The sequence below is a fragment of the Biomphalaria glabrata genome, chromosome 10 (genome assembly GCF_947242115.1).
Source record: "Biomphalaria glabrata chromosome 10, xgBioGlab47.1, whole genome shotgun sequence".
In the NCBI taxonomy this organism is placed as follows: Eukaryota; Metazoa; Mollusca; class Gastropoda; family Planorbidae; genus Biomphalaria; species Biomphalaria glabrata.
The window spans coordinates 45,715,045-45,739,279 of NC_074720.1; the positions used below are offsets into that span (position 1 = coordinate 45,715,045).

Sequence of the window (24,235 nt, forward strand, 5' to 3'; positions counted from 1 at the left end):
TTATCCCATTCGGTGTTTTTACCCAGTATGATCTCGGGGTCTCCGCTTCTGAGATGACCACTACTGGTTCCCATAAATCGCCAGGCTTCTTTTGCATCCACACTTTGCTCCCAGGCTGAATGTGTGGTCGCTCGGTGCGCCTCGCTGTTTTGTTGTAATATTTTGCTTGATTACTTTTTCTTGTTTTCCAAGCATTTTCTTTTTTGTCTGGGATTTGAGGTCTGAGATAGGCCTCCGTTGACGGAAGATTTGTCCTCAGACGGCGGCCCATGAGCAGCCGTGCAGGTGAAGGTCCATCAGGGCATGGAGCATTTCGAAATTGCAAGAGGGCCATATATGGGTCTTGACCTGACGTTCTAGCTTTATTTAGAAGCTGTTTCACTGTTTGTATGGCCCGTTCTGCCATACCATTAGATTGTGGAAATCTGGGGCTATACGTAATGTGCTTAAATCCCCAGCTTTTAGAAAATTTCAGAAATTCTTGACAAGCAAATGAGGGTCCATTGTCACTAATTAATTCCCTTGGAATACCATGTCGAGCAAATTGTGATTTCATATGTATGATCACATCTGAAGCCTTTAGTGTTGGGATAAGATTTATCTCAAAAAAATTACTATAGTAATCTACAAGCAGCAAATAGTTTTTACCGAGATACTCAAAATTATCAGCTCCAATTTTTTCCCAAGGAAGTACAGGAGTATCATGTGGTAACAAGGCAGAAAATATATGTCGGGCAGCTGAGGCAACTGAATGGCAGCTTAAGCTCATGAATGAAGAAAGTGGGGTACAAGTTGTGAATTCAGCTACCAATAGCTTTAAAAGAACAAAAGGAAATGTGAGTTGTAGCTATTGTGGCAAAGAACACAGACCACGTCAGTGCCCAGCTTATGGGGAAACCTGTCACAAATGTCATAAAAAAGGTCATTTTTCGTCAGTGTGCAGATCAAAGCCTGTAAGTATAGATACATTTTTTGTTTTTTTTTTTTTAGATAAATTTTTGTTTTTTTTTAGATAATTTTTTTTTTCTAAATTTTTTTAGATAAATTTTATTTTTTTTTTTTAGATAATTTTTTTTTCTAATTTTTTTTTTCTAAATTTTTTTTTTTTAGATAATTTTTTTTTTTTTAGATAATTTTTTTTTTCTAAATTTTTTTTCTAAATTTTTTTTTTTCAAATTTTTTTTTTTCTAAATTTTTTTTTTAGATAATTTTTTGTTTCTAATTTTTTTTTTTTTCTAAATTTTTTTTTTTTAGATAATTTTTTTTTCTAACTTTTTTTTTCTAAATTTTTTTTTTCTAAATTTTTTTTTTTTAGATAATTTTTTTTTTCTAATTTTTTTTTTTCTAAATTTTTTTTTTTTCTAAATTTTTTTTTTTTTTTATTTTTTTTTTAGATAATTTTTTTTTTCTAATTTTTTTTTCTAAATTTTTTTAGATAATTTTTTTTTTTCTAATTTTTTTTTTTTCTAAATTTTTTTTTTTTCTAAATTTTTTTTTTTTTTAATTTTTTTTTTTAGATAATTTTTTTTTTTCTAAATTTTTTTTCTAAATTTTTTTTTTCTAATTTTTTTTTTCTAATTTTTTTTTTTCTAAATTTTTTTTTTTAGATAATTTTTTTTTTTCTAAATTTTTTTTTTAGATAATTTTTTTTTCTAATTTTGTTTTTCTTAATTTTTTTTTTTTTCTAAATTTTTTTAGATAATTTTTTTTTTCTAATTTTTTTTTTCTAATTTTTTTTTTCTAAATTTTTTTTTTTAGATAATTTTTTTTTTTTAGATAATTTTTTTTTTCTAAATTTTTTTTCTAAATTTTTTTTTTTCTAAATTTTTTTTCTAAATTTTTTTTTTTCTAATTTTTTTTTTTTTCTAAATTTTTTTTTTAGATAATTTTTTTTTCTAATTTTTTTTTTCTTAATTTTTTTTTTTTTTTCTAAATTTTTTTAGATAATTTTTTTTTTCTAATTTTTTTTTTCTAAATTTTTTTTTTTAGATAATTTTTTTTTTTCTAAATTTTTTTTCTAAATTTTTTTTTTCTAAATTTTTTTTCTAAATTTTTTTTTTTCTAATTTTTTTTTTTTCTAAATTTTTTTTTTAGATAATTTTTTTTTCTAATTTTTTTTTTAAATTTTTTTTTTTTTTTTTTCTAAATTTAGATAATTTTTTTTTTTAGATAATTTTTTTTTATCTAAATTTTTTTTCTAAATTTTTTTTTTTCTAATTTTTTTTTTTCTAATTTTTTTTTTCTAAATTTTTTTTTTAGATAATTTTTTTTTCTAATTTTTTTTTTCTAAATTTTTTTAGATAATTTTTTTTTTTTTTCTAAATTTTTTTTTTAGATATTTTTTTTTTTTCTAATTTTTTTTTTTTTCTAAATTTTTTTTCTAAAATTTTTTTTTTTTCTAAATTTTTTACGATAAATTTTTAGATATTTTTTTTTTCTAAATTTTTTTTTTTTCTAAATTTTTTACGATAAATTTTTTTTTTTTTTAGATAATTTTTTTTTTTTTTATTTTTTTTTTCTAATTTTTTTTTCTAAATTTTTTTTTTTCTAAATTATTTTTTTTTCTAAATTTTTTTTTTTTTTTTAGATAATTTTTTTTTCAATTTTTTTTTTCTAAATTTTTTTAGATAATTTTTTTTTTTTTTTTAGATAATTTTTTTTTTCTAAATTTTTTTTTTTTTCAAAATTTTTTTTTTCAAAATTTTTTTTTTTTTTTTAGACTTAACTTTAAAATCTTTATCAATAGTTAATCAGTACGCTAGTCATCAACATTTAGTTTGTTCCATTCTGCTAGACATAGACCACTGTCTTTTAGGTCTTGTTGCTTAGTTTAGCTTGAATTTTCCATTGTCCTCTCTCTTTGTCTCTCTTGTTTTTTTCCTTCTGTCCCTCTTTCTTTCACTATTCTTGTCTAGGTCAGTGTATTTTTCTCATTCTAAGTATGCAAGTAACATAAAAAAAGTTAAAAAAAAAAAAAAAAAGACAATTCCTCCTTTATGAAGCTGACAACTTTTTGTAAGAATGATTACTTTGCTCGTAACTCTTAATAACTAATGAGTTAGAGATTTTTAAAAAGTACAATTCCCCCTCCCCCCCCCACCCCCATGCACCTCACCAAAACTTCTTCTTCCTTGTTCTCATTATTATGTTGGAGCGTTCAGATGACTAGATCAACATGAGAGATGAACTGCGCAATGGTTTCAAAATCAGGGAGTTTTCTTTCTATAGAGGTGATTTGGGGCTAGTGTCTTGATTGGGCCTCTTGATAAAGTATGCAGTTTTGAAGGACATGATCAGCATTCTCTGGTGATACTCCACATGGGCAGATTTTGCTAGTTCCAATTTTTAGCTTCCAGAACATATGTTGTCTCATTCTGTTTTGTCTGATTCTGTGGTGAAAGATTAGGCGTTGATATTTTTAGAATAGGCATTGTCTTTCTTGTCACTCAGATGAGTCTATTTCTTGTTTATTCTATTCACTCTGACCTAAACAAATCCTGGTTAAGCCCAAGTATTAATCTAGAGTATATAAAATTCTAGCTTGATGATGCAGATCCAGACATGGCAACATTAAAAGACAGTAGTCCAGAATACACTACTGTGATATATGTTATGCGCTTCCTCTGTGATGTGGAGGTAATGCCAAACTCAATGCTGGAACAGCAACTCTGACGAAAGGCCAACAATTGATAAAAGGAGTTGACGCTAGTGTTGAAACAACAAACACTTTTAATACTCAACGCGAGAACGGTCGGATGTCCTCTATTACTAGCTGTCTATAGAATTCTTCTTATTCCTACTGTAAATGAGAAAGTGTCTTGATTCTAGCGTCTCTTAGAGCATTCTTAATTTTCAAAGATCTATCACTTCATTTTTCACTAAGTAAAACTTTCCCCTTATTCCGGAAACAATAACCTAATTCCTAATCATGTCATAACAATAAATGCTCTGAGTTTGACTTAGTGATAAGTACAAATTATTTACTTACTTCTATTTATTAATAGTTTTACTTAATAATAATGTATTAATCAGCTGTCCCAATATGAAGAAAAATTTCTAACAAACTAAAAACTGACAACTTTGAAATATTTTGTTTTTCTCAAATGAAGACTGTTCCCAAGTGTGACTGTATTGACAGAGTTGAGTCAGGCGTCTTACATAAAGTTCATGGACATCTCAGGGCTGACTTCTAAAAATCTGGTCATTTACAAATGTGTACTTGGTTTTTAAATAGAACTGTTATATAAAAGAGGACTTTTGTTGAGTATAAGCTTAAATTTGCATTGAGAAATTAGATTGAGAACTTTGATTGAAAGCTTAGATTGAGAACTTTGATTGAGAGCTTAGATTTACAACTTAGATTGAGATGAGAAAGAACCTATCAGCTGTATGTACTTTGGTATCCTCATTAAAATGGTCCCAAGTTTAGCTCTGCTTGCTGCCATCCCTTGCAGGTCATCTGTTTCTGTTGTCCACAGTTAACAAGGTGGTCATGTGGCCAGCACATTGACCAATGTCCCTTATCCCCAACTAATGTTGGGTACCCATTTGAGCTGGGTGGACTAAGAGGTACCCTAAAGATAATGAAAGTTAATATCCCAGTCTTCATCAGGATTTGAACCCAATCTCCCCACTTTGCCTCTGTTGTTGAATTGTAATTAGTTGATTGAGTTTCTCATTTTATAGATTGCAGTGAATAAGACAGACAGTGTTAAAAATGTTAATGCTCAATAAAAATAAATTTGTCACTTCAAGTTAATATTTGCCTACATGTAAATAAAGTGTATAGGATATACAGTGAACATTATATAGTTAGGTAAGAAGTGAGGAGAATGTTGTTGAATTTGAGTTATTTCAATGTATAAATTCTTTTTTTCAGAGGCACAAATCCACATCTGGGTCACATTTGGGTGAAATTTTCTGCTTACCATTTTCTGCGGGTCATTTCTTCTCAGCCAGCATGTTGGACAACTCTGTTATATCAGACATTCACCAAGAGTTAACTCATCTCTTTTATTTGACTTTTGCTGGGCATTAATGGAGAACAAGGTTCTGGACATTTGTCAAGTGTAAGTTTTTTATTTTCAGAATCTAAATAGAACTTTGAAAAATTTAAAATCTACTTAGTTTTTAAAGACAGACAAGAAAGTCAATGTTTCAGCTTGTTTGTTGTGTATGTTTTCAATGTTCCTTCAGAATTGAAGATTATTACATCATAGCCAAAACCTCTGACAGGATAGCAGGGAATGGCAGTGTGCAGGGTTTAAGCCTGAGAGGATCAAGGCAATATCAAGTGCAAACCACACTACCAGGATTGTAATCGGAAATCCCTAACCACACTTGCAATATTGTCAATGCATTATGTCAATGTTTTCTTTCAGCTATTTAACTAAAATAGACAAAAAATGACTACAACTAGATGACTGATACATCTATAAATATATGAAGATGAACAGTCTTGAGAAGAAAAAATGATGTTATTTAGGCTGCATACATTTTGAAATAAAATTCAAGTTTGAATTCAACCAATGAAATATTTTCAAACCTACATTATATATAAATTAACTAATATTCTTCATAACTATTCAAAGTCAAATTTACTATATATAGCATTAGTCATTTATTAATTGAAAGGGGAACTTATTTTTCCTTCTAAATTCCTTATTTTTGTAGTTTTAATATACTTAACTCTCTCTGGAGGTGGCATTAAGGATGTGCTACTGGAGATGGGATGACTGTTATTTATTGTTCCCCCCTTTTAGACCTTGTGATCTATAGGGCAGATGATGGTTAAAGAGCAGGATGTCATGTGGCCAGCACAATGACCAACCGCCTTTACTTTTCCTAACTGAAGTCAGGTACCCATCAGAGTTGTGTGGACTTGGGGGTGCCCAAAATTCTAAATCCCAGTCTTCACTGGAATTCAAACCCAGGACCCTAGGTTCGGAAGCCAAGTGCTTATCCACTCAACCACCGTGCTTGTGGTTATGCAAATCATTTATATCGATGTTTCATTAATTTGACTAACTATGCTTACAGTTTCCCTAGCTAGCTATTTAACCTGTTACTGATGTAGGTGACATTTGATCAACATAATGATCCGTCTTTAATTTCTTCAACAAAAATACTCAAAGGGAATCCTGAGATAAGAAAATTTTCAGATTCAAATTTAAAAAACAACAACTCTAGGTCCATGGCTGCTATCTATCATGCCTGAATAGATTTTATAAAATCCCTGAACTTTTTTTCCCCATATTCTAGTGAAGAAAGCTACTGTCAGGAAGTACTAGATGTATGGTCACCTGTACGAAGACTTTTGTCGACAGGTAGGCAAGTACCATTTGCTATCTACAGAACCCAGTCAGTGGACAACCTTAAGTAAAATGCTTCAAGTTCTTCTGGACATAAAGCTGACCACAACACTTAAACACCGGTAAATATCAAATTAATAATTATAAATTATTGTCATCAGATTTAAAGATTGCAAAAAGAATCAACACATAGACAAGAAAATAAAAAAGAACTGGATCAATTTCAAAGCTTGTTTTCTTAGAAGAGTCTGAAATAATTGATCTAAAAGTATGTCAAGTTGATTAACTTAGGATAAATCTAGAGACTGTCTCTTGGGCTCATAAAATGTCCTAAGTTAATTAACCTTCTTATTTAGTAATACTCTTAATCTCTGCTTGACATTTACAGACTGTAGTAATTGTTTGTAAAAAATGTTTGTAAAATGTTTTACATAATTCGGATGTTCCTTCAGAGTTGAAAATAGTTTACTTCCTAGTCCAAACCCTCGACCGTCAATAAATCCGAACGACAGTCCAGCGCGCAAACCGCATGACCAGGCAGCCATCCTTATCTTCTTCTTATCTTAACATTAACAACCATCAGGGTTGGCCTAAGGCAAAGGCAAACTAGACAACCACCTAGGGTCTCCAATTGGTGGGGTTCTCACACAGGACTTTGAAAAATTGTTTTTTAATGAAGATATGGCGATAATTGTCCTCAATGTTATTAATGAGGACATCATTAACATTTACATCATATTCTATAGATTACAGAGATATTACCTCAAAAAAGAAGATAATAACATTCATCACATTTCTAGTCATTTATGTTAATCTGTGACTTAAACTCTGCTAAGTGGTTGGGTTTCCTGTACTGGCTGATTAAAGCCATTCCATTCTCTACTGGCACTAGGGAAGAAGAAGCACTTGTAGGACCTAGCCTATGGAGTAAGAAATGGGCCTCTATCATTGTGGATCTAAGTATTTGAGTAGGATTGGCTGATCTAGTGGAAGACATGAATTTTTTTAGAACAAAAAAATAATGAAGACCAAATTATTTAATAACAAAAACAAAAATATGTCCAGAATTATTTAGCATCATACCCATAAATAAACATTTATTAATGCTTTTATTTAAAGTCTTTAAATTTGGTCCTGTTCTTTCACTACCTTCTTTTCATGTAAAAAACTGTTTTATCTTGTGTTATGTCCTCCACAAGTAGTGGACTTCAACAAAATGACTCTGAAACTAGATTAGTCTCTTTCCTGGCATTTCACAATAAACAGTAAGTGGGTTTGAGAGTAGGATACCTTTTATTTCTGGATCTTAAAGTAGAGTTCCTTTTATTTCTGGATCTGAGAGTAGAGTGCCTTTTATTTCTGGATCTGAGTGTAGTGTAACTTTTATTTTTATTTCTGGATCTGAATGTGGTGTACCTTTTATTTGTGGAGCTGAGTGTGGTGTACCTTTTAATTTTCTTCTTTGATAGTATCTTAGTGTTCTATTTGGCTAATAGTCAAGTTTCTGTATCAGATGGTAGAAGCTACCAATGCTCAATTTTGCCCACCAGCATTGCCCATTATATTTATCCTGGTTAACTGTTTATATTAACTCCCATTATCCCTTCCACCTCAGTTAATAAAGACATGTGTTAAAGTCTTTTTTCATCTTCTTATATTTCTTACGTCTGCAAAATTAACCTGTTTGCACATCTTATGGAGTCATACAAAAAGTTTAAAAATAAGCCAAGTTTTTGCTTCTTTCTTTTTTAATGAAAACTAGTCATTTATAATAGCAAGCATGAGACAATTGGAGACCCTAGGCATAGGGATTTGTTGTCCCAAATAAAACAAAAAAATAATAAGTGAAAAAAAAATTATGCAATTTATTAAAACATTAATAACATTGAGGACAATTATCGACATATCTTCATTAAAAAATCAATTTTTTTTTAGAGTCCTATGTGAGAATCCCACCAATTGGAGACCCTAGGCGGTTGTCTAGTTTGCCTTTGCCTTAGGCCAACCCTGATGGTTGTTAATGTTAAGATAAGAAGATAAGATGTTAAATCTCTTTTGTAAAAATAAAATATCCCCTAAGCTCATGAACTAGACATGGTTTGAATTTGTTTCATTTTTCTTTTTTTTAATGTATTATTCTAATTGAAATGTGTTTTTGCTGAGAACTACAATGATGGATAACAAAATCAGAAACAATGAGTTAAAGACCAAAATACTTCTGTTAATAATTTTGATCAAATCAGAGCTTAAAATATAATATTGGTTACAAATTTCATTTTTTTCTTCGTTGGCTGCCTTCAGTCATAAATTGATTTTGGCTCATCTTTAGGAGCAGTTCTTGCGGTGGTTATTATGCCCTATTCTTGAGAGGCATTCTTGCCACATACATCACACATGAAAGTAGAATCTGACTATGTGTCAAAGCAATCATTATCAACTGTCTTTTTTTTTCAACAAAAAGAGAATTATTAAGTCAGAGGACTTTTAGACATTGTTTGTAAGTTCAGTTTATATATATTTCAGGGCTGAAGGCTACTCCATGATGGGCAGCCTATGTCATCACCAAGCCAGCATCTAACTGTTAACTCCTTGTTGGGGACATTGTGTGAGTAGTTGTTTAGCATTCATGTCACCAAGGTTACATTTGTTTATTGGGATATAAATTAAAAGTTGTTTGTTTTAGATATATAAAACCTAAACATAGAATGAAAAGAATAAAGAAAAATAAAGTATTTCTGAGAATTTTAAGCCAAACAAATTTAAAATAAAAACATTGAAAATACTTTTTTTTAAAGACAATACCTCCTTTATACAACTTATAGAGTGATTGTTTTTCTCTTATTTAGCTATGAATGCTAGATTAAAAAAAACCAATGGAACTTATTTTTTTTTTTACTCCTTTTGAAAACATGTAAAACAAATCAAAGAAGACAGGTCTTCTAAAATAAGTTTTGTTTTCTTATTATGAACATTCCTTTTTGATTGAAAGTAATTATTACTTATTGATTTAATGAAAACATTCTCAATTTACTTAATGCTAACAATCTTTATTTACTGACTGAAAGAGTTATCTATAATAAACTTATTTGAATAAACTTATTTGAATTACAAACTCATACAATTCTATTGATGATGAATAGAAAATGTTTAACAAACAATTCATTATTGGTTGACTATTTCAGCTCTGTCCTTCAACCAGCATCAATGTGTGTGACTCCCAAGTGGTCTCTCCAGTGTGTACAAGCATTGGAGCAGAAAACAAGGTGACAAGATGGAGAAGGGTCAGTCCACTCCTAAAAGAAGCACACTATAATGAATACACAGGTGTTTGTGTACAACTTGTTGAATTTTTCACTCACATCTACTTTAGTCTCTTGATGGGTAGCAAAGACATAAGCCTTTAACTGACTGAGCCAAGGCTTAGGCCCTGAATAGTTACATGTAGTCTGGGCGTCATCATCAAGTTCAAGGTTAAAATATGGACAGCTTTCAGTAAACTCTCACCAGAGGTCATTTCTGGCTGGAGAGATTTTTTATAGAGTGTAAGTACTTAGGAACTGGCAATATCCTAATGAAAAATATTAATATTTATAATTTGATTGCTAAAGCACAGTTCTATTAACTGATGCCATTTCTTAATGATGCCAATGTAATGTTGATTGTTTGGTAATGCTCTTGTGGTTAAAGCTTTAGCAAATATGAGTTTATCTTTTTGACATTTTTTAAATTGCATTTACAAGTGTTGTATTTTAAAAGTTCTACAGTGTTATTATAGTTGTTTTTTTTTAACATTTGACTTTTTTAATATTGTGTATTATCACTTACATTGTAACACCATATTGTGTTCAAAACATAAATTTGATGCCACATTCATTGAAAGGCATTTTTTGTTATACACTAAACATTGAAAGGCATTTTTTGTTATACAAGTCCTACAAAAAAAAATATTTTTTTTATTCAAACATTGTAGTATTCAGTACTGTGGAAATCATTCTGTATGTTGAAGTACTTTCACATAGACTTTGACTGTTTTTTATCAAAATTATTAATGTTTTGTTATTTGTATGCATATCTACTTCCTCTTATATGTTTTGGCAATAACCCATTTATGCCAAGTGATCCATTATTGGAACACTGATCCCCTTGGTACTTATTTATATCCTACTGTTCTAGTCCACCACGGGAATGTGCTTTTTTTATTCAAATAAGCTTTCATGGAATACCCCTTACACACAGTGGTAGTCACAGCATTGCAGAGATAGGTATTCTGCAGCCTTGTAAAAAAGTAATGAACATTTTCTGAACATTTTTGAAACCTATGAAGGTTAATGAAAATAACTTTCATGAACTTATGTCAAGTACTAACAATTTTTTTGATCTATTATTTCTGTAATACTGATGCTGTGAAATGTTATGATTGTTGGATTAGTTATAGGCTTCAAAATTATTAATGTTTTGTTATTTGTATGCATATCTATTTCCTCTTATATGTTTTGGCAATAACCCATTTATGCCAAGTGATCCATTATTGGAACACTGATCCCCTTGGTACTTATTTATATCCTACTGTTCTAGTCCACCACGGGAATGTGCTTTTTTTATTCAAATAAGCTTTCATGGAATACCCCTTACACACAGTGGTAGTCACAGCATTGCAGAGATAGGTATTCTGCAGCCTTGTAAAAAAGTAATGAACATTTTCTGAACATTTTTGAAACCTATGAAGGTTAATGAAAATAACTTTCATGAACTTATGTCAAGTACTAACAATTTTTTTGATCTATTATTTCTGTAATACTGATGCTGTGAAATGTTATGATTGTTGGATTAGTTATAGGCTTCTAATTTTGTATGTTCCAGTATCCAGGCAAATCCAGTATCACTAATAATAGCTATTCCTTTTAAACCTGTAGAATCTCTCTGGGGATGAAAAACAGAAGCACATAATGTTTAAGTGTTGCAATGAGACCTGATCGCTTTGTAACCATAGTTTCAAACTTGTATGACACTGAAAATGCAAATTTTCTAATCTGTGACCTCCCATAAAAGAACTTAATGAACTCAATACAGAAAATTTAATTCAAGTAAAATATAGATCTATTATATTTCAGCCTTGATTAAATTATCCATGGTACATTAACATGATTGTCATGGGTGCAAACAATTTATTTGTATAAGACCATTCATTTTAGCTTCAAGTTGGTCTGGTTTAACCAGTCTAGGAGTCTATTTTTCTTTTTCTGGTCTCAGCAATATTTGTAAAAATGCCCAGATAATAATTATGAAGATTACAATGTCAGTGCGATTCTTGTTCTGCAGTTTATTGGATAATACTATTTTGTGTTTAATACCTTTTTCACTAGCATTTCACTTTTGGTTTTGCCCAATTCAATGAAGCAACAGGTATAGTTAGAAGTATCGCATTGACAAATTGCCATATGTTGTGCTCAAGAAAGTAGAAAGAGCCACATTATTTGATCTTATAAAATACAGATGTTACTTCAAAAAGAAAATGATTATGTCGTACGCGTGTCCCTAGTCAATCTAGTCATGCATATTAACCAATGACCTAAATTCTGCCAAGTCACTGGTTTTCCTGGCTAGCTCAGGCAACTCATTCCATGCTCTAATAGCATTAGGGAAGAAGGCGTATTTGTATAAATTTGTCATAGCATATGGAACAAGGAATGTGTCTTTATCTTTGTGCCTCTGAGTATTTTATTAGGGTTTGTTTTTGTATTTGAAGATTATGATTCATTGTTTTATGTATAATTGCTTCTTTACAATTAATTATAAAATCTAATTGCTGGCAAGGGCAACATTGTTTGCAGATGCTATGATAAGTGTTGTCCATGAAGGTGTTGTTTATCCCCAGTGTTCTATCAATGATTTAAAAAAAAAAAAAACTAAAAAAGAAAATCCAAGTACAGCAGCTAAACATTATTAGAGTCTAAAAGCATTTCATTGGAGATGTAGACAGAGCTGATAAAAACATTGATGAAAATATTAGGCATCATTCCTTGGAAATGATAATCAAGTTCTTCATTGTTATGTTTTGAACTTGTTTCTCAAAATAAATGGCATTTACATAAAACACATTATAAAAAGCTTGTGGATCTTCTGGAGTTGGTGACTTATTGCATGTTATTGTTTAAAGAACCATGGCCAGCCTTCTGACCTAGGCGGAAAAGAAAGACATTCTCAACAGCACAACAATGAATCATGTTATGATAACCTGAATGTCAAACAGGAAAAGCACAGTGTGCGCAATGTTATAAAAACAAAACATTTTGTTATGAATAATATGTTACCTTATTTGTGAAATCACACTCAGCAGCAGGTAATACTTTTATTTATTGTTGTAGTGAATTGCTTAGAGTTCTAATTTTGGAGCAACTCATAACTCAAAAATGGAAGAGGATACAGCTTTTTTGTTCTCTTCCAATTCATGTTTCTTAAATTTTTTTCTACAAAACATATGTGAATTTCATGCAGAAAAATACTCAACACATTGCAACCTTTGGCATAAATGGGTTAATATTTAGTCCTAGAACAGTTCAGTAACACTTACCTATATACTTAAGTCTTTTATTTTTACTTTGAGTTTTAAAATTTTAAAAATCGACAAGTCTGGTTTATGTCTTCTTCTGTTTATGTTGTTATTTTAACTGTGTGCATGCATTTTGTGTTCCATTTCCTTGCACTATGTGTCTTTAAGTCTAGAGAGTTTCTAGTGTAGACTTAGTCAAAATGATTAACAACAAAACTGGACGAACAATTTAGTAGTATACAGATCTCATCTCAACATCTACTGTGGTCGTCTAAATGTGATCACGGTTCTCGCAAAACATTAATGAACATTGAAGCTTTGAGTGCTAAAACAAATTATAAATAAACATAACCTGTAACACTGTAACATATAATGATAGCAGCACTAAGGTAGCTCATTTGTGTCATTAATCTAATTACTAGCACTTCAAAAAAGTTATCTGTATGCAAATGCTTTTTTTTTTTGGAGTGCGGGACAGAGAGTGTTAGAATGATACCTGGTCACGGCGAGACAATGGTGCCGTGTCAGTTTAGTGGTTTGAGTTCTACAAGGGACATGTCTATATTTCTTCATATTTTCTTCTCTGTGATTTTTTATTTCAGTATCTTTGGGCACCTCTTGAGTCCACCCAACTCTAATGGGTACCTGACATTAGTTGGTGAAAGTAAAGGCGATTAGTCATAGTGCTGGCCACATGACACCCTTGTTAACCGTGGGCCACATATATAGGCCACATATATGATATAAAGGTCATCTGTCCTATAGATTGCAAGGTCTGAAAGGAGAACTTTACTTTTTTACTCTTCTCTCAATAACCTTGGTAGCTTAGTGCTGCTTTTATCATAGGTTATGTGTCGTGATTCTTTAAATAAGTCATTCTACATTCATATAAATAATAGTATAACCAAATACAGTTGGTACAGGTGCAGGTAAATGGTAAAAACTTAAGAAGCAATAATACACAGAGCACAAATTTTAAACTAAATATGTAAGGAATATTTTTTGTAACTGAAGAACTACTGGTCTTTAAATACTTAACAATTTTCTATTTACAGCTATTATTGAATATATAAACATACAAGCAGACAATTTAATGTTGTAGTTAATTCTGTTCATGTTTAGTTACATATTCTACTAATATATGCATGACTAAATGCATGACGCGTAGGACGTAATCATCTTCTTTTTTGAAGTAACGTCTGTATTATATAAGATAAGATATATAAAAGGTGCACAGTAGATTAAATAGTTATAAAATATTGACTATAAATATTGAATTAAAAATCCCTCCTCTGTTTCTCCAATTGAAATTGACCATTCTTTCTGAAGCTATGTGTATGCTGCCAAAGACATAATATAAAGTATTCAAGCACTTGCTATTATAAAGTGGAAATATTTTACCGCTATAATAAAGTTTGAATGCTTTACTACTATTTAGCCTGATTCCGCCCAATTCTTATAGAAGTACCTGACAATAGTTGGGGAAAAGTCATTTCAGTTGGTTGTTGTGCTGCCCACATGACACCCTTATTGTTAACCATGGGCCAGAGAAACAGATTACCTTTACATCATCTGCTCAATAGATTGCAAGATCTAAAAGGGAACTTTATTTTTTTTTTTTTTTACTTTAGACCACCATATTAGGCTACAATAGTTAAGTCCCACCTACTACTAATCAAGTAGATTTCTAATTGTTCTAGAATTGTAGACCAAGAAATAGAATATAGACCTGCTAAAATGTAACATTCGCATCTCGCATTGGCCTCTTTTAATTATATTAAGTTTTGAAAGCGAAATATCAACTCTTGAAACATATTACTCTGCTCTTTGGAAGAGGGGAGGGGAGGATGTGACGGCCAAACGGTCATGGGCTTGACTTTCGAATCGAGGTCCCAGGTTCAAATACCAGAAAAGAATGAAAGACTATTTGAATTTTTTTTATTTTTAGGACGCCCCTGAGTCCAGCCATCTCAAAATGGGTACCTGACTTAAGTAGGAAAACGTAAAGGCAGTTTGCCCATTGATTTTGTTCACCTGCAATAGCTATGTATGTATGTAGACATCCTCGTTGTGAAATAACACTTGCACTGTTACGGATTTGTCTTCTCTTTACACATCTCGAACCGTTTGTAGCGTGTAACATGGCAGAACTATTCTAGAGTTGTCCCCTCGAGGGCATAGCATGTAGCGTGTAACATGGCAGAACTATTCTAGAGGTGTCCCCTCGAGGGCATTACATGTAGCGTGTAACATGGCAGAACTATTCTAGAGGTGTCCCCTCGAGGGCATTACATATAGCGTGTAACATGGCAGAACTATTCTAGAGTTGTCCCCTCGAGGGCATTACATGAAGCGTGTAATATGGCAGAACATTCTAGAGTTGTCCCCTCGAGGGCATTACATGTAGCGTGTAACATGGCAGAACTATTCTAGAGGTGTCCCCTCGAGGGCATTACATGTAGCGTGTAACATGGCAGAACTATTCTGGAGTTGTCCCCTCGAGTGCATTACATGAAGCGTGTAACATGGCAGAACTATTCTAGAGGTGTCACCTCGAGGGCATTACATGTAGCGTGTAACATGGCAGAACTATTCTGGAGGTGTCCCCTCGATGGCATTACATGTAGCGTGTAACATGGCAGAACTATTCTAGAGGTGTCACCTCGAGGGCATTACATGTAGCGTGTAACATGGCAGAACTATTCTAGAGGTGTCCCCTCGAGAACATTACATGTAGCGTGTAACATGGCAGAACTATTCTAGAGGTGTCACCTCGAGGGCATTACATGTAGCGTGTAACATGGCAGAACTATTCTGGAGGTGTCCCCTCGATGGCATTACATGTAGCGTGTAACATGGCAGAACTATTCTAGAGTTGTCCCCTCGAGGGCATTACATGAAGCGTGTAACATGGCAGAACTATTCTAGAGGTGTCCCCTCGAGGGCATTACATGAAGCGTGTAACATGGCAGAACATTCTAGAGTTGTCCCCTCGAGGGCATTACATGAAGCGTGTAACATGGCAGAACTATTCTAGAGGTGTCCCCTCGAGGGCATTACATGTAGCGTGTAACATGGCAGAACTATTCTAGAGGTGTCCCCTCGAGGGCATTACATGTAGCGTGTAACATGGCAGAACTATTCTAGAGTTGTCCCCTCGAGGGCATTACATGTAGCGTGTAACATGGCAGAACTATTCTGGAGTTGTCCCCTCAAGGGCATTACATGTAGCGTGTAACATGGCAGAACTATTCTAGAGTTGTCCCCTCGAGGGCATTACATGTAGCGTGTAACATGGCAGAACTTGATCGTTGTGCTGGCCACATGACATGCTAGTTAACCGTCGGCCATAGAAACATATAACCTTTTCAACATTAGCCCAAAATAGACCACAAGGTCTGATAGGATTACTTAACTACTCTGCTCATTTCAATATTTCTCAAAATTTCTTTCATAATGTTATGTTGACGGAACATGATAAATTGATAAAAAAATATAAAAAGACGAGTTTTTTTTTAAGGTCTATAGCTTAATTCAAATTTAATCAAGAAACAATCTATGATTTTACAATGTAGAATTTTAATTGTGACATCATTGACAGATCTTGATAGATCTACAAAGAGCGGCGAAAACTTTATTCAATTTGACTTGCGTGTCCAAATGGTGTGGGTATAGAAAATAAAATCTAGATCCTTGTGATTGTCAAAAGAGTTGAGCCGAAGCCTGCTTGAACAAACCGTTCTGTCTGAAAGAGGTCCAAGTCAATGCTTATGTAAGACATTGCTGTTTCCGATCGCATGGACTAGAATACATGGCCGAAGGCCGAGCAAACCGGAAACACCCCGCCATTTCCCTATGTTTTACCAAGCTAACCGTGCAGGACTCGCCATTATTGTAACGGTCCCTTGAGGAACGGCACATGGATTATCGACAGGGACGTGGAAACTTTCAACTCCGCACCGTGCAATGGGAAAGCTCTCGCATTCCCTTGGACACTCCCACAGGAGTTTTGTTTTGCTATTCATTTAGCCTAATTACTTCCATCCACCCATTGTACAACTTTGAGGCAGAATAGCGTAACCGGGGAAATCTAGATCTACTTGTTTTATAGCGCTCGTCATTCTTTATATTGACCTAGGTCAGATAGTAGTCTAGATTATGCTGACAATAAATGCGTATTATAGCCACGGGAAATATGCATTCCTCGTTAATCTTCGGACTCGAAGAGAAGCCTTATTATTGTAGAAGAAACAATTAATTGACTAGATCTAGATTTGTCATTTATTTTTATGCTACAGGTTTAGTGAGTTTAAGTTATCAGAAGTAGATATAGTCTATATTCTCACTCTAGATCAGCGGTTCTTAACCTTTTTAGCTCCACGACTCCCTAACACAACTTTTCACTAGGAGGCGACCCCCAACCATAACAAAAAAATTTGTCATGGATGCAAGATCGCCAGCTATCCGGCATGCCGGCAAAATCGAAGTAAAAAAAAAAAGCTTGCCGGCAAATGCCAGTACGACTGATTGCCGGCTCGGTATAGGACTTTTTTTTTTTTTTTTTTTTTACATTCACGTTTTGATCTTTCAAACTAAAACTTAATAAGTCGAATTCAAAGAAAGACAGGAAGTTACAATTCTTAAGTTACGGCGCATGCGCTTTTTTCCGAACTTTCGCTTTTTATCAAAAACGTAAACAAAATTTAGAAACAAATCAGTAAGGCCCCGGCCTGAGACGCCTAATTTAGTAAGATCTAATTCTAATAAGTTTGATCTGCCGGCATAAAAATTGAAACCAGGAAACCAGACCTAGAGGCTAAATCTAGATCTATTTCTACATTTTAAAATGATTTTAGAAGTTGAACGTATTTACCCGAAAATGAAAATGCGAAATTACCGTAATAACCGTATGATGTATCATCGTCGTATGAATAATCATGATAATGATAGTATAGTTAGATCTATATTTAGTATATATTATTATATAGTCTAAGTCTAGTCTAGATCATCTCAGTAGATGATAATGATAGATCGATGTCAATGATTATTAACTATAAGATCTAGATACTGATAATTTGAATATTTAGTTAGAATCTTACAGTAGTTACAATCTACCACTAGCCGACTAGGTAGGTCTAGTCACTACTTACTAGACTAGTAGTAAGTAGATAAGTAGAGTTACTAGAGTCTAGTCACTCTAGTGACTAGTCCCTGGGCAGAAGCAGCGTAGATCAAAAGTAGATTATCTATTATCAGATATAGATCTAAAAAAAATAAATAATATTCTACTTTTAAAGTCTAGATCTAATTAATCTAATTAAATCTAGATTTTAGATCTAGATCTAATTATAAAAAACGTATTTTAATCAAGTAGATGATTCTAGCTAGGGCTAGTCTTCTATCATTACTAAATTAGTGTCTAGATCAAATTTCAAGATCTAGAACTAAATCTAGAGTAATTACTAATTTGGATTTAGGTTTAGGCTAGACTGCCGCTAGACCTAACTAAATCTAGAGAAAATATAATATCTAGTTAACTAGTAGCTCTAGCAGTACTATAGTGACACTCTATAAACTCTATTCCTAGACAAGTTAAAGTCTAGACTTAGACTCAGAGACTATTGTGAGTATGTCTAGATCTCTAATACTTAATACTTACTAGATTCTAGATCTAGTTTGTTTATTAGACCTAGATATAGATAGGTGTAAATTGAAGGATCTACTCTTTTACTATTATAGAATTAAAATGACATCTTGATTAGATCTAGACATTCTTGATTATCTAGTTCTAGTATAAAAATCAGTCTAAGTACTCAAAGAGTTAGAAGATCCAGTTAATTAGCTCTATATTTGATAAGTTCTACTAACTACTCTGTCAGCCAATAAATATTTATAGATCTATTAGATCTTTTATTTAAAATAGAGTTAACTTTTAACATAGGTGCTACAAAGTTTGATTATACTAATATAGTAATATAGACTATAGTAGTAGTAGGTAGGCCTATCTATGTGAATATTATATATAAAAAAATGAAATGTTCAAACATACATGTAGATTATAGTAATTAAAGTAAAAGCTTAGAATTTATAGTTTGTATTTAAAGATATATATATGTGTGTGTGTGTATATATGTTATTTATGTTGTGAAGATATGACTGCAAACAATTGATCCAGAATTTTGTAATTGACATTGAAGAGAAATATTTAGATGCATTGCTATTGACGTTGCTAATATTTTTCGATAAATCATACAGTGAATTAGGATGAATTCTTATGAGGACTCATTCTATACCAAAGATAGAACCTCTAGACTGACATCCAAGCATACTTAGAGCACCATCTGTTCAGATGCCACAATTATTTTTCCAAGAAGTCTTTTGCTTTTTCAAATTTAACCAACTTTGTCAATTACATCAGGCGCTGTAGAGGTCGTTTATAGAGTTTTGCATTGAAACTAATCTTTGAAAATCGCCTTTGTGTATACTGGTATATCTTACCGGAACTAGTAATTGTGAACAATTTACAACGCCTGTGGATTCATCAAGCTGGATGCTAAATATTGTAAAAGAAGCAGATATCATTTCCTTAATATCAGAAGACATGTCAACTAATCTCCTGTAAATAGTGTCATTATTTATGCAAATTACACTAAATTTATTAATAAATTTGGCTCCAATCATATCTTTAGCCACTGACAATAATTGCTTGGTAGTGGTGTGAGGTTTCAGAACTCTGGCGATTCTGACAGCTACCAAACAAGAAGATTCATAGGCTGATATGTTTCAATTATGGTACTTGCCATATGAGTCTAAACCATCTAAACTAAACCAATGTATGTCATAATCGGCAAAGTTCGGATGTTTGTTCGACCTCAATACATATGGCAGAGAGAACTTCATTACAAATGTTGCATCGGGTTTCTGCTAAAACTATACCGCAAAAAAAAAATATTAAAAAATCGTCATTCTCTTTTCTTTTATTAACCTTCTTTTGTTACAAGTCCGTGTTCATGAGTTGTTACATAATGAACTTTTTTTCATTTTTTCATTGACTATAATACGATGGCGTATTTATTAATTGAATTTTCTTCACGACGTGATTATATCTTCACCAAAGAAATGTTTGATCCCACAATGGTGTTTCGATGCATTGATAGACAGTAAATTTATTTCTTGAAAAATATATTTTGCAACAACAAAGATGTGGTCTGTAACATCGATTTTTGAATGACAATTATAAAAAAAAAAGAAACACAAAGAAGAACAAATAAAAATAACAAACTACTATCAAACAAGGATGTTACATTCACTAAAAGTACCCTCTGTATCGTCTTGCAATATATAGGGTATGTCTATGTTATATGTAGGTCACAGCTGGGACTGCGCAGCCATGGGAAATACTGCATTCCTCACTAATCTTAAAATTCAGACTCGAAGACTCCTTATTAATATATTTGTCACCGCCACTTTTTTTAAAAATTGAAACTTGACGATCGTTTCTAAATTTATTTGGTAATAATGCTATTTGAGTAATGTCCCATCTCTATAATTTGCAATATAAATCTATATCCACTGTGGTACAAAAATGTTACAACACATAAGAACAAAAAAAACTAGCGATAAAAATTATAAATCCCCCCCCCCCCCCCCAAATCCAATTTTCTGATGGTCTTAGGCGACCCTGTGAAATGGTCATTTGACGTCCAAAGGGGTCGCGACCACAGGTTAAGAACCCCTGTTCTAGATCTAGGTTTATAGTTGTACAGCATTCTCAACATTTCTCAGGGGACTTTTTGCTTATACACCGTAATATTATTGTTGACAACGGTAAAAGCATCAGTATGGACTATGGTGGCTCACATTGTTATGATTGTATTTTCTTTCCTTTTTTAGATAGAATCTATGTCGAAAGAAGAACGAGGTTAAATGACGTTCTTTTGTTCAACAAATGAAAAGTACCAGTATTAAATATAACTTGATTATTGTACTTTTTGTGTGTAGATTCTTTATGATTTTACATCATTGCATTGATTTCATTGAAATAACAAAACATTAGACTTGATTAGAATTAGATCTAGATCTAGACTAGTTACTAGATTGACTAAGATTGTCTAGATCTAGTATAATAAATAGTCTAAATTTAAATAATAACGTAGACGTAGACCGTAGATATGAGTTATTAAATCACAAAAGTAATTGCTTTTTTTTTAATCAAGACTAGATTTTTTTCTAAATGTTTGATTAAAATGTATTGTACTTTATTAACAGTACAGTCACTGAACTGTAGTACAGTACAATACCGAAAATAATAGGCCTACTATGCCCTGCACCTTGCCGTAAGATGCACTACAGTCCTTATATGCACCTAATATTTTGAATTTAGGCCATATATTATATCATATAATCCATTCTATCATTATCAAAAATGTGTATAAGGCTAGTATACACTGTACATTTTATAAAAAGATCTTTAAAAAGGTAAAAGGACACCTTTTACAAAAAATATTAAAAACTTAAACAGGCCTTAATATCATTCAAAGGGCCTATTCAGTGGTCCACTGGTCCAGTTGTAGTGTCTACCCATCAGGCATTTGAACATTTGCCAGAATGCCCATTAAGCCAGTCCATCTTTGCTTTGATAGTACTAATGACCTCTCTTGTAGAAATAGCTATATGAAGAGTGTTGTTAAGAATAGTATAGTTTAAATGAGCGTGTAGTTCGTTTCATGAATCAGCTGGGAAAAACAATTACTTAGCAGAGTTTAAGTCACTGATTAACATGCATGACTAGACTGACACATGAAATTCATAATTAGAAAGACATAATTATCTATTTTTTGAATAAATGTAACCTGTATAATTAAATAAGAGGGACACTTGGTTTACAGGAATTGAGGTACCATTTTTAAGAGCCTTGCTGTTTTCTGTATCTAATCTTTTGTATAGTTTAGACTTTATTACTGTCACTTCAATGTATTTTGTGTATGACTAGATATAAATTGTATTTATTTAATCTGCCTTTATACAGTTTGATTGAGAAGCTTCATTTCAGAATGTTAATATTCTACAATCTATCATTAATATAATACTGGAATTGCTTTATCAAGTGTGATCTTCACCGTTTAGAAGTTAATAGAACTAAGCACCTTAACACACTGCAGCTAGTTCTAATTAACCCATTCATAAGTTTTCAATTAACCAGTAATTGTAAGTTGCTTGCTTGACATAGAGCTCTAAAAAGGAAGTAAACATTAAGTAATTTTTTAATTGTATACTTCAAATTAGTTTTTAAAATAAGAAAGCTAACTTTAGGTCAAAAAATATTTATTGTCCTCAACTTGTATAATTTATTTTTCCTGTGGTTGCAAAGCATTGGCAAATATTTCTATTTTCTATTCTATATTTCTAGCCTGTAATGGTTTGATCAGCTAGCCCATAAACATTATAGAAAACTTATAGCTTGAAACTTTGATTTCATCTTAAGAAATTTATGCTACATGAGATTTTACAACTTTGTGTTTTAGGAATTCCTTTGTTAGTTGAAAGGAAAGATGAACAATTAGAATTAATATATCATTAAATTAACTAAAAAATTACAATTATTAAAACGTGTGTGCACACTAGAACAACTCTAAGTACTTTTAGGCTATACATTATTAACATTATTAGGATTTGCTACTTTACAATATGGAATTAGGCCTGTAAAAAAAATGTTAAGATTCATTTTGTTTTGCGTATTAGGTTTTTTATAGTGACAATAACATCATCATAAAAACAAAGACTAGAGTTAGACATGAAATAAAGACAGTTCATTTGTTAGCTTCTTTGGATTCTTTTAACAGAATTTAGGACTTTTTTTAAAGCTTAGCTCACTTCGTCTGTGTCTGTCTCCCATTTCCTTTTCACGGATCAAGTTGAAATTTTAAACATATATTCCTTGTCAATGACAATACATGAATTAATGAATCCAAATATAAAATATAGAAATGATGATTACATCCTATGCATCATGCATCTAGTCATGCATGTTAACCAATGACTTAAATTCTGACAAGTCATTGGTTTTCTTGGTTGGCTCAGGCAACCCATTCCATGCTCAGTCACCACCATCTTTGTGAATGGTACTATTAGTCACCACCATCTATATGAATGGTGATTTAAGTCACCACCATCTGTGTGAATGGTACTATTAGTCACCACCATCTGTGTGAATGGTACTATTAGTCACCACCATCTATATGAATGGTGATTTAAGTCACCACCATCTGTATAATTGATACTATCAGTCAACAACATCTGTATGAATGGTACTATCAGTCACCACCATCTGTGTGGTTCAGTGTTTAATGTATAATTGCTAAGAATGGTACTGTCAGTCACCACCATATGCATGAATGGTGCTATAAGTCACCACCATCTGTTTGAATGGAGTTGTCAGTCACCGCCATCTGCATTATGATACTATTAGTCACCACCATCTGCATGTCACTATCAGTCACCACATTGTCAATGAATGGTGCTATAAGTCACCACCATCTGTTTGAATGGAGTTGTCAGTCACCACCATCTGCATTAATGGTACTATCAGTCACCACCATCTATATGAATGGTACTATCAGTCACCACCATATGCATGAATGGTGCTATAGGTCACCACCATCTGTTTGAATGGAGTTGTCAGTCACCACCATCTGCATTAATGGTACTATCAGTCACCACCATTTGAATGAATGTTAATATCAGTCACCACCATCTGCATGAATAATACTATATGAATGGTACTATCAGTCACCACCATATGCATGAATGGTGCTATAAGTCACCACCATCTGTTTGAATGGAGTTGTCAGTCACCACCATCTGCATTAATGGTACTATCAGTCACCACCATCTATATGAATGGTACTATCAGTCACCACCATATGCATGAATGGTGCTATAGGTCACCACCATCTGTTTGAATGGAGTTGTCAGTCACCACCATCTGCATTAATGGTACTATCAGTCACCACCATTTGAATGAATGGTAATATCAGTCACCACCATATGCATGAATGGTGCTATAAGTCACCACCATCTGTTTGAATGGAGTTGTCAGTCACCACCATCTGCATTAATGGTACTATCAGTCACCACCATCTGCATGTCACTATCAGTCACCACATTCTGAATGAATGGTACTATCAGTCACCACCATTTGAATGAATGGTAATATCAGTCACCACCATCTGTATGAATGATACTATCAGTCACCACCATCTGTTTGAATGGTACTATCAGTCACCACCATATGCATGAATGGTGCTATAGGTCACCACCATCTGTTTGAATGGAGTTGTCAGTCACCACCATCTGCATTAATGGTACTATCAGT

General features: G+C 32.4%; 1 protein-coding gene across 7 annotated transcripts in view; it reads left to right on the forward strand.

The window, feature by feature from the left end:
• Nucleotides 1-6,414: 6,414 nt before the first annotated feature.
• The window catches only part of LOC129928716 (Fanconi anemia group I protein-like), a 48,436-nt gene continuing 30,615 nt past the window's right edge, over nt 6,415-24,235 (forward strand). For all 7 annotated transcript variants that reach the window (XM_056044301.1, XM_056044300.1, XM_056044306.1 and 4 more), the window contains exons 1-3: nt 6,415-6,433; nt 8,835-8,916; nt 9,494-9,853. The gene's annotated coding sequence lies outside the window, so the exon portion shown is untranslated. The remainder of the gene's footprint in view (nt 6,434-8,834; nt 8,917-9,493; nt 9,854-24,235) is intronic.